The sequence below is a fragment of the Geospiza fortis genome, unplaced genomic scaffold (assembly GCF_000277835.1).
Source record: "Geospiza fortis unplaced genomic scaffold, GeoFor_1.0 scaffold458, whole genome shotgun sequence".
NCBI lineage: Eukaryota > Metazoa > Chordata > Aves > Passeriformes > Thraupidae > Geospiza > Geospiza fortis.
This window is the reverse complement of record NW_005054742.1, coordinates 19,759-27,677: the sequence shown is the minus strand read 5'-3', so window position 1 is coordinate 27,677 and position 7,919 is coordinate 19,759. Positions and strand designations below refer to the sequence as shown.

At 54.6% G+C, this 7,919-nt stretch overlaps 1 protein-coding gene across 2 annotated transcripts in view; it reads left to right on the top strand.

The window, feature by feature from the left end:
* Positions 1–285: 285 nt before the first annotated feature.
* Positions 286–7,919, top strand: part of LINGO3 (leucine rich repeat and Ig domain containing 3) — a 20,164-nt gene continuing 12,530 nt past the window's right edge. For both annotated transcript variants that reach the window (XM_031065356.1, XM_005431048.2), the window contains exon 1: positions 286–390. The gene's annotated coding sequence lies outside the window, so the exon portion shown is untranslated. The remainder of the gene's footprint in view (positions 391–7,919) is intronic.

Here is a 7,919-nt window from a genome sequence, read left to right as displayed (position 1 = left end):
ATATAGCTTATTTTATATATTATATAGTGAATATATTATGAAATATTATAAGTACATGATCATTTCTATTAAAATATATTATATAATATTTCTTTATCTACAGATAAAACCAGGCAAGCTGCAGTGGTCAGGTCACACATCCTGCTGGAGCAGCATGAGGATGCTCCCTCTCTCTGGGAGGTGCCTGAGTGCCCCATCCCTGGCCTTTGGAGGGGTTTATTTGGGATTTCTGTGGCAGACACGGGGGAAGGTGACTGACAGTGCTCTCCTTGTGCTTTGTGTGCAGAGGAGCCGAGGCTGGCTGTGCTGGACCCTTCACCATGTGAACATGCCCAGGCTCCAATGCCTCAGCACAGCCCCATGTCGGAGCAGCCCTGGACCTGCAGAACGGTGAGAACTCCCTGGGCTGCAGTGGCATTGGGGGTTGTGCACTGGGACACCCAAAATCCAGCTCATTTTGACCTCGTGGCCACCCCTGCTTGGTGGCATTAGCCCCCTCCTTGTCCCCAGCTCCTCGTGCAGCAGCTGGGAGATGTCCAGCCTGTTGTCACCACCCCAAAACAAACTAGAAGAAACTCAGGCAGAGCTGTGGTGTGAAAATCTGGGGTGCTGAGCTCAGGGTTGGTGGCAGAGAGCAGTGAGACCCCACCCTTGGGCACTGTTGGACCCTCAGCCTTGGCCATGCCAGGATCCATGTGCAGCAGTGGTTTGGGGTTTGGATGGATTTCCTGGGATTTGGGAGCTCATCAGCTCAGAGAGGAGCTCTGGAGGCTTTGCCCCTGCTCTGCTGTCCAGATGCCAGACAGAGAGTGAAGCCACACAGCCCCATTGTCCCCTTTCCCTTCCCCCATGGAGATGTCTGGGTTTTGGGATCCTCTTGGAGCTGCACATGGGCAGGAGCTGAGCTGCTCTCCTGGTGCCCCAGCTGATGCCCTCCAGCTGCAGATCTGGGACTGACGCCAGCGTGTCTCGCTCCAAATGTCACCACTGCCACATCAGTGTCACCCTCCAGCCCGGGGGGGTTTGGGAGTGGCACAGCTGAACCCTCCTGGGCTCTGCTGGGCCCCTCTGGGATCTCCAGCAAGGCCAGGAGGGATCTGGGGTGGATCCCGCTGTCCCCTCCCCTCTCTGGGATGATCCCAGGGGTCGGTCCCGCTCCCACCTCGTGTGACAGAGCTGGGTTGGGATGTCAGGAATTGTTTCACCTCTGTCATGGGTTGGGATGTCAGGAGCTGTTTCACCCCTGACATGTGCTGGGGTATCAGGAGCCCTTTCACCCCTGTTATGGGTTGGGATTTCAGATGTTTCACCCCTGGCATGGGTTGGGATTTCAGATGTTTCACCCCTGTCCTGTGTTGGGATTTCAGGAGCTGTTTCACCCCTGTGATGGCATTTTGCTCTCTTTGCTCCCATGATCATAATTGGGATGGCAATAAAATCTCCAGTGAAGCAGCAGCTGCAGACAGATCTTAAAAAATGCTCTCAGCCTGGGAGTGCTGCTGAGCAGAGCTGGGAGGGGGAGGGAAAGCTGTCACTCCATGCTGCTCCTGCCTGGAATTCCCACTCCCAGCAGGGTTCCCAGCAAATTGGGGGCTCCACCTCTGCCCCCTTACCCCCCTGTGCCCTGCAGGGCTCCGAGCTGCGTTCTGCAGAGCTGAGCAGTCCTGCTGGGACCAGGCTGCTCTCCAGCCACAGCTGCCTGTCCCTGCAGCTGTCCATCAGTCTGGCTTGTCAGTCTGCTCCTCTGCCCACATGTCCAGCAGTCCAGTGGGATTAAAGCCTCTGGAATGATGGATCCCCCTGCTGAGGTGCAGAGGTTGGCTGGGAGCAGCCAGGGCCCTCTCTCCAGAGGGCAGCTTGGCCTTGCTGGGCACCCCTGCCATGGATGAAGGCTCCCATGGGGTGTGACCGTGTTCACAGGGGTTCTTGGATGAGGGAAGAGATGAGGATCTGACTCCATATTTCAGAAGGCTTGATTTATTATTTTATTATATATATTACATTAAAACTATACTAAAAGAATAGAAGAAAGGATTTCATCAGAAGGCTAGCTGAGAATAGAATAGCAAAGAATGATAACAAAGGTTTGTGGCGCAGCTCTGTGTCTGAGCCAGCTGGGCTGTGATTGGCCATTAATTAGAAACAACCGCATGAGACCAATCACAGATCCACCTGTTGCATTCCACAGCAGCAGATAATCATTGTTTACATTTTGTTCCTGAGGCCTCTCAGCTTCTCAGGAGGAAAAATCCTAAGGCAAGGATTTTTCATAAAAGATGTCTGCGACATCTTTTATGTGGGGCTGAGCCCTCAGGAGCAGGGTCCTCCCTGTGGCTCAAGGCTGCAAAGAGCCTTTGCTTTATCCAGGAGCTCAGAGAGGAGGCTGGGACTGCCCTGCCCAGTGTCACCACAGCTCAGGTGAGGGATTAGGAGGAGATTTTGCCATCAGAGGTCCAGCACTGGCAGCCAGTGACAGCAATCAGGGTGTGATTTATGTGCCAGCTCCCCAGGGGCTCAGGCCAGCCTTACTGAAGTGCTGAGCTTAATGAAGGAGCTGATCTAACAAGGGCTGGCAGGGCTGGGCTGGACAAATGAGGTCGTGTGCTGGGGCAAAGCCCTTGGGAGGCAGCTGGGACTGAAATCACTGGGAAATCACTGCCCAGGAGCAGGGCAGGACTGTGCTGGTACTGAAATCACTGTCCAGGAGCAGGGCAGGACTGTCCTGGGCACTGAAATCGCTGGGAAATCACTGTCCAGGAGCAGGGCAGGGCTGTCCTGGGCACTGAAATCACTGTCCAGCAGCAGAGCAGGGCTGTGCTGGCACTGAAATCACCAGGAAATCACTGTCTAGCAGTTCTGCTGGGCACTGAAATCACTGTCCAGCAGCAGGGCAGGGCTGTGCTGGCACTGAAATCACCAGGAAATCACTGTCTAGCAGTTCTGCTGGGCACTGAAATCACTGTCCAGCAGCAGGGCAGGGCTCTCTGGGCACTGAAATCACCAGGAAATCACTGTCCAGCATATCTCCTGGGCACTGAAATCACTGTCCAGCAGCAGGGCAGGGCTCTGCTGGGCACCTCTGGGCAGACTGGGACCAGTGCTGGCACTGGGGGGTGGCTGCACGTCAGCATCCCAGCTCTGCACGCCCCCGAGCAGCGTCATCATCATCGTCATCCATCAGTGCTCTGAAAGGTGCCTAATTACAGCCTCTGCTTTCCTGTTCCCTTACTCATCCTCCTGCCCCAGCACCTCCTTTGTTACCCAGCTGCAGGGCTGGAGCTGCCTGGGCTGGAGCAGTGAAGGCACAGGGTCCCTTCCTGTGATGAGGTCTCACGTCCTCCCTGCTGCTCAAAGCCTCTGTGGGTGATTTGTCCCCCCCAGCAGGAGGGGACACCCCCAGAGGTGTCCCCACCATGCCCTGGTGCTGTGCCTGGGGATGTCCTGCATGTCCTGCCTGGTCATTCCCTCTGTCTCCTCTCACATGGATTCAGCCACGCTGTGGTGCTGCCAGTTTGCTCCCAGGCTGTGTTTTGGTGCAGAAGCTGAGGGATGGGCTCAGGAGGGAGGCAGGAGGATGAGGCAGCTGCAGAGGAAGGAGCAAATTCCCCTCTCTCATTTAAGGCTCTGCATTTGTGTCTCTGTGGGGGCAGGAGCCCTTGCCAGGAGCTTTTCTGTGCCTGTGGCTGTGCCTGGCTGTCACATCTGTGCTGCTGGGGCTCTTGTGGGCTCGTGCTTTGTACATCCAACAGCAACAAATCTCATGTGGACCCTGCGGCTGAGATGCCAGGACACTTGCCAGGGGTTTGGGTTCCTTGTCCCTGCTGGGGACAAAGCTGAGACCAGGCCAGCCTTGGCCAAATGGTTTGGATGGGCACCTCTGGGCTTGGATGGGGACCTTGGCAAAGCCCAGCTGTGGTGGGAGAGGACAAAGCTGGGTTTGCAGTTGGTGTCTCCTAGACCTGGACTGTCACCTTGCTGCTGGGGCCTCTCCTGGCTGGGTCAGTGCTCAGGGACAAGGACACCATGGGGCTGTGGCCAGCACCCATTCCTGGTGACAGACGGGGATGGGACAGCACCAGGAAGTCCTGGCACCGTGGGCCATGGGCTGTCACCCTGCAGTTGCCTCCCAGCCCCTCCTCATCCTGCCCGTGATGTTAATGGGCTTCTGCAAATTAAAAGTTCTCACTTGAACCCTCAAAAATGGGCCCTGTGCAGAGACCAGAGCCACTCCATTGAGTTCAGGGTTCCTGGGGGCATTACAGTGGCAGCTGGGAGGTCTGGGGTGCAGCTGAAGAGGAGGAGTCAAGCTCAGCCTCTGCTCTGCTCCTGCAGGTTCTGAGGCTGTTGAGATCCAGGTCAGGTTCACTCTCAGCCACCATTTCCTAGCAGCAGTCGAGATTCAGCTCTGACTGTGGTTCAGTCAACACACCTTGGGTGGAAACGAGCCCAGCACCCACCTGCCCTGCCCGCCTCCCCTACTTTTAGAAGAGTTATCCACTTCGGTAGAGAAATAGAGATGCTCATGGAATATTAAACACCTCCCTAAAGCCCCAGTTGCTGATGAGTGGCTCCTGCTCCTCATTGCCTGGTGCAGGCAGTGACCTTTCAGAAATGTTGTACGTCGTGGTCGTCTCTAAATGTCTCCTCTCCTGGGAGCATCTTGTGGAGATAGAGATTCAGACATGATGTCTGTCAAGAAGAAAAGCAGATTGTGGCCAATCTGGGGCTGCCTGTGCAGTGTTGCCTGGGCCACGTGCTCGGGAATCATAAGGTTGGCTCTAAAAATAAGCGGTGGCTCCTTTCGGGTCGTCTCCTTGGTGCCGTGGCTCATCAGGGAATCCTCAGTGCTGGGAGTTCCCACGTGGGAGAGGAGTGGAGAGTCCTGTGGCTGCTGGGGACTCAGGATGGGATCCTGGGGTGGGAAGACACTGTGGAGACACCAGGAAAGGAAGGGCAGATCCTCCCTGGGAGCTGCTCCGGCGCCGCTCGGCCGCCCTGAGACCTGGGGCTGCTGAGCAGGAGGAGCCTCGTGAGAGGCAGCAGCTGCCACTCACCAAAATAACTCCCTTCTCTGGAAGCTTTTCATGTTCTCCAGCCGTCCCTGAAGTCACCCTGTGATGACCCAGCCTGGCTCCTGCACAGGCAGCTCCTTCCACACCCCCTTCCCCATTCCCCTGCCTTGCCAGCAACATCTGCTCTGCCTGAGCAGCCTTGAAAGGGACACAAGGGTGACACCACCACAGGGCTGTTGGGCCTTCTCTGGAAGCTTGTCGTGTTCTCCAGCCATCCCTGAAGTCACCCTTGGGGTGAAGACACCCTGGCTCCTGCACAGGCAGCTCCTGCCATGCTCCTCTCCCCTCCTGTGCCTTGCCAGCAACATCTGCTGTGCCTGAGCAGCCTTGAGAGGGACACCAGGGTGACACCACAAGCATGGCCACCACAGGGCTGTTGGGGGCTTCTGTGGAAGCTTTTCGTGTTCTCCAGCCATCCCTGAAGTCACCCTTGGGGACGTTCAGTGGTGACCCAGCCACTGCCTGGCTCCTGCACAGGCAGCTCCTTCCACACCCCCTCCCCATTCCTGTGCCTTGCCAGCAACATCTGCTCTGCCTGAGCAGCCTTGAGAGGGACACCAGGGTGACACCACCACAGGGCTGTTGGGGATGGCCACTTGGCCACCTGGTGGCCTGAGGACTCTCGAGGTGCTCACTGTTGGGGAAGATGAAACAGGAAAGCCTTATAAATATGATTGTCTGGCAAAAGATTTTGAGAATATAGAAACTATAAGTGAGATTGAAATGAAAGCAAGTTTTGAGATCCCTCAGTTACTGAACAACAGGAAAACAATGGTGTGGCTGGCTGAAGGTAATCCCCTTTTGATCAAACAACACCCTCTGCTTGCAGACAGCTCCAAGGGTCAGAGCAGACCCTACAGCTTGGCAGAAGGGGCCCAAAGAGGAGTTTTTAGGGTTTAAAATATAACACAGTATGGTAATGTAATGATTCTTATAGGCTGCATGGAAATGCTATAGAATTTGTATCTTGTACTAGATTGGTTAGTGAGAATTAGAATATTCAACACAGAAGAAAATGTATTGTATTGTAATGAGAACCTCATTCTCTTACCCCTTTTACTCTCTTATCCTTCTATGCTCTTACCCTTTTACCCTCTTACTCTCTTACCCTCTCATCCTCTCTATCCCTCTCCCCTCTCGGGCCTGCTCCGAGCTGTGGCTGGCAGCTCCCCACAGGGCCCTGCACCCAGGCCCTTTGCAATGAACCTCAAATTCCAAGACCAGAAGAAGATTTATTGTATTGTAATGGGAACCTCACCCTCTGATCCTCTCTTTTACTCTCTCGTTCTCTCTTTACCACTCTCTTTATCTCTCTCTCCCTCTTTGGGGCCTGCTCCAGCTGTGCCTGGCAGCTCCCAGCAGGGCCTTGCACCCAGGCCCTTTGCAATAAACCCCAAGTTCCACCACCTGGCTGCAGAGATCTCTCGTCTCCATCCGTCCCCACCATCCTACCCCCGATGCTCCCACAGTTCCCCAGGTCCTGTGGGGTAGGAGATGCTCTGTAGGGCCCCTGCTGGGTGCCCTCAGTGCCCACCCAGCCATTGGTTTCTCCCTCTGCTCCTCCAGCCCTGCCCAGCCCAGCCCTGACCCAGAAAAACGTGCTGAGAGCCTCGGAGCCAGGAGAATTTGTTTCCCAGCCAGCCCCTGATGGGATTAGGAATAACTCTCTCCTAGATAATTCTCCATTAGGTCTGGTGATTGATTTCCTTCCTTTTTACCCTCAGCTCTGTCCTGCTCTCCCTGTTTCAGCTGGATTATTTATTCTCATGCTTGGTTTGCTAATTGCCTGATCACCAGAGCTGAGGCTTGGGCACATCCCTGGCCTCCTTTGACCCTCCAGTTTCTGCCTCTTTGTTTCTGTCTCAGCTCTGATTTAATCCCCTCCACGCCCCAGCATAAGCCAGGATCTTTCTGCTGCCCTGTGCAGAGGGGGGAGAAACCTGCTGGTGTCACCCCAGGAGCCAGGGAAGGTCTGAGGGAAGCTCCTGAATCTCCTCCCCATCACCCCTATCCTCCCCATGCCCCCCTGTCTTTTCTGGGGTTTTTCCAAGCTCAGTGTGGCTCCAAACCCACTGACTTTGCAGACTCGAGGCAAGGGCTAAAATAAAGCTGCAGGAGCTTTTGGTTTGTTTTTGGAGGGTGGCACAGGTCACCTTTGCTCCTCATTTCAGTACCCCTGGGAACTGTGCTCTGCTCTGAGCTGCAGCAACAGCTGGAAAAACACAGTTGGATTCCCTGAGTTCACATTTGGGCATCAAACTGGGCTCTGCCAGCTCTGAACGATGCCAGGACACCCCCAGGGGATCCCCAGCAGCCACCAGCAGTGTGGGTGGTGTCACCAGTGAAGCTCAGCGTGGAGCAGACCCCAGGGATTCTCATTTTTTGCCATTTCAGCCTAAAATCATGCAGGGGAAAGGCTGTTTTTGGAAGGTGTGACTGAGGGCTCCGGGTTTTCCAGCAGGGAAGAAGGAGCAGAGGTCTGGACAGGCTTTGGCACAGGACTGGGGCCTGGAGGAGCTCTGTCCTGGGGCAGCTCTGGCTGCAGTTTTCCCTTCCCCATGGGCTTGGAGCCAGGGAATTGTTGGCATCAGCACCCAGAGTGTCCCATCCTCTGCTCTGAGCCCCTGCCAGCAGCTCAGGGAGGCTCCAGCCCATGGAGCCTGCTTGGTGTGGAAGTTTCAGGCAGCCCTGACATGGGAAGAGAAGAGAATCTTGACTCCATGTTTCAGCAGGCTGATTTATTATTTTATGATATATACATATTATATTAAAATATAAAATATATCATAAAATAATAAATATATATTATATATTATATATTATATTACGATTATATAATTATTTAAT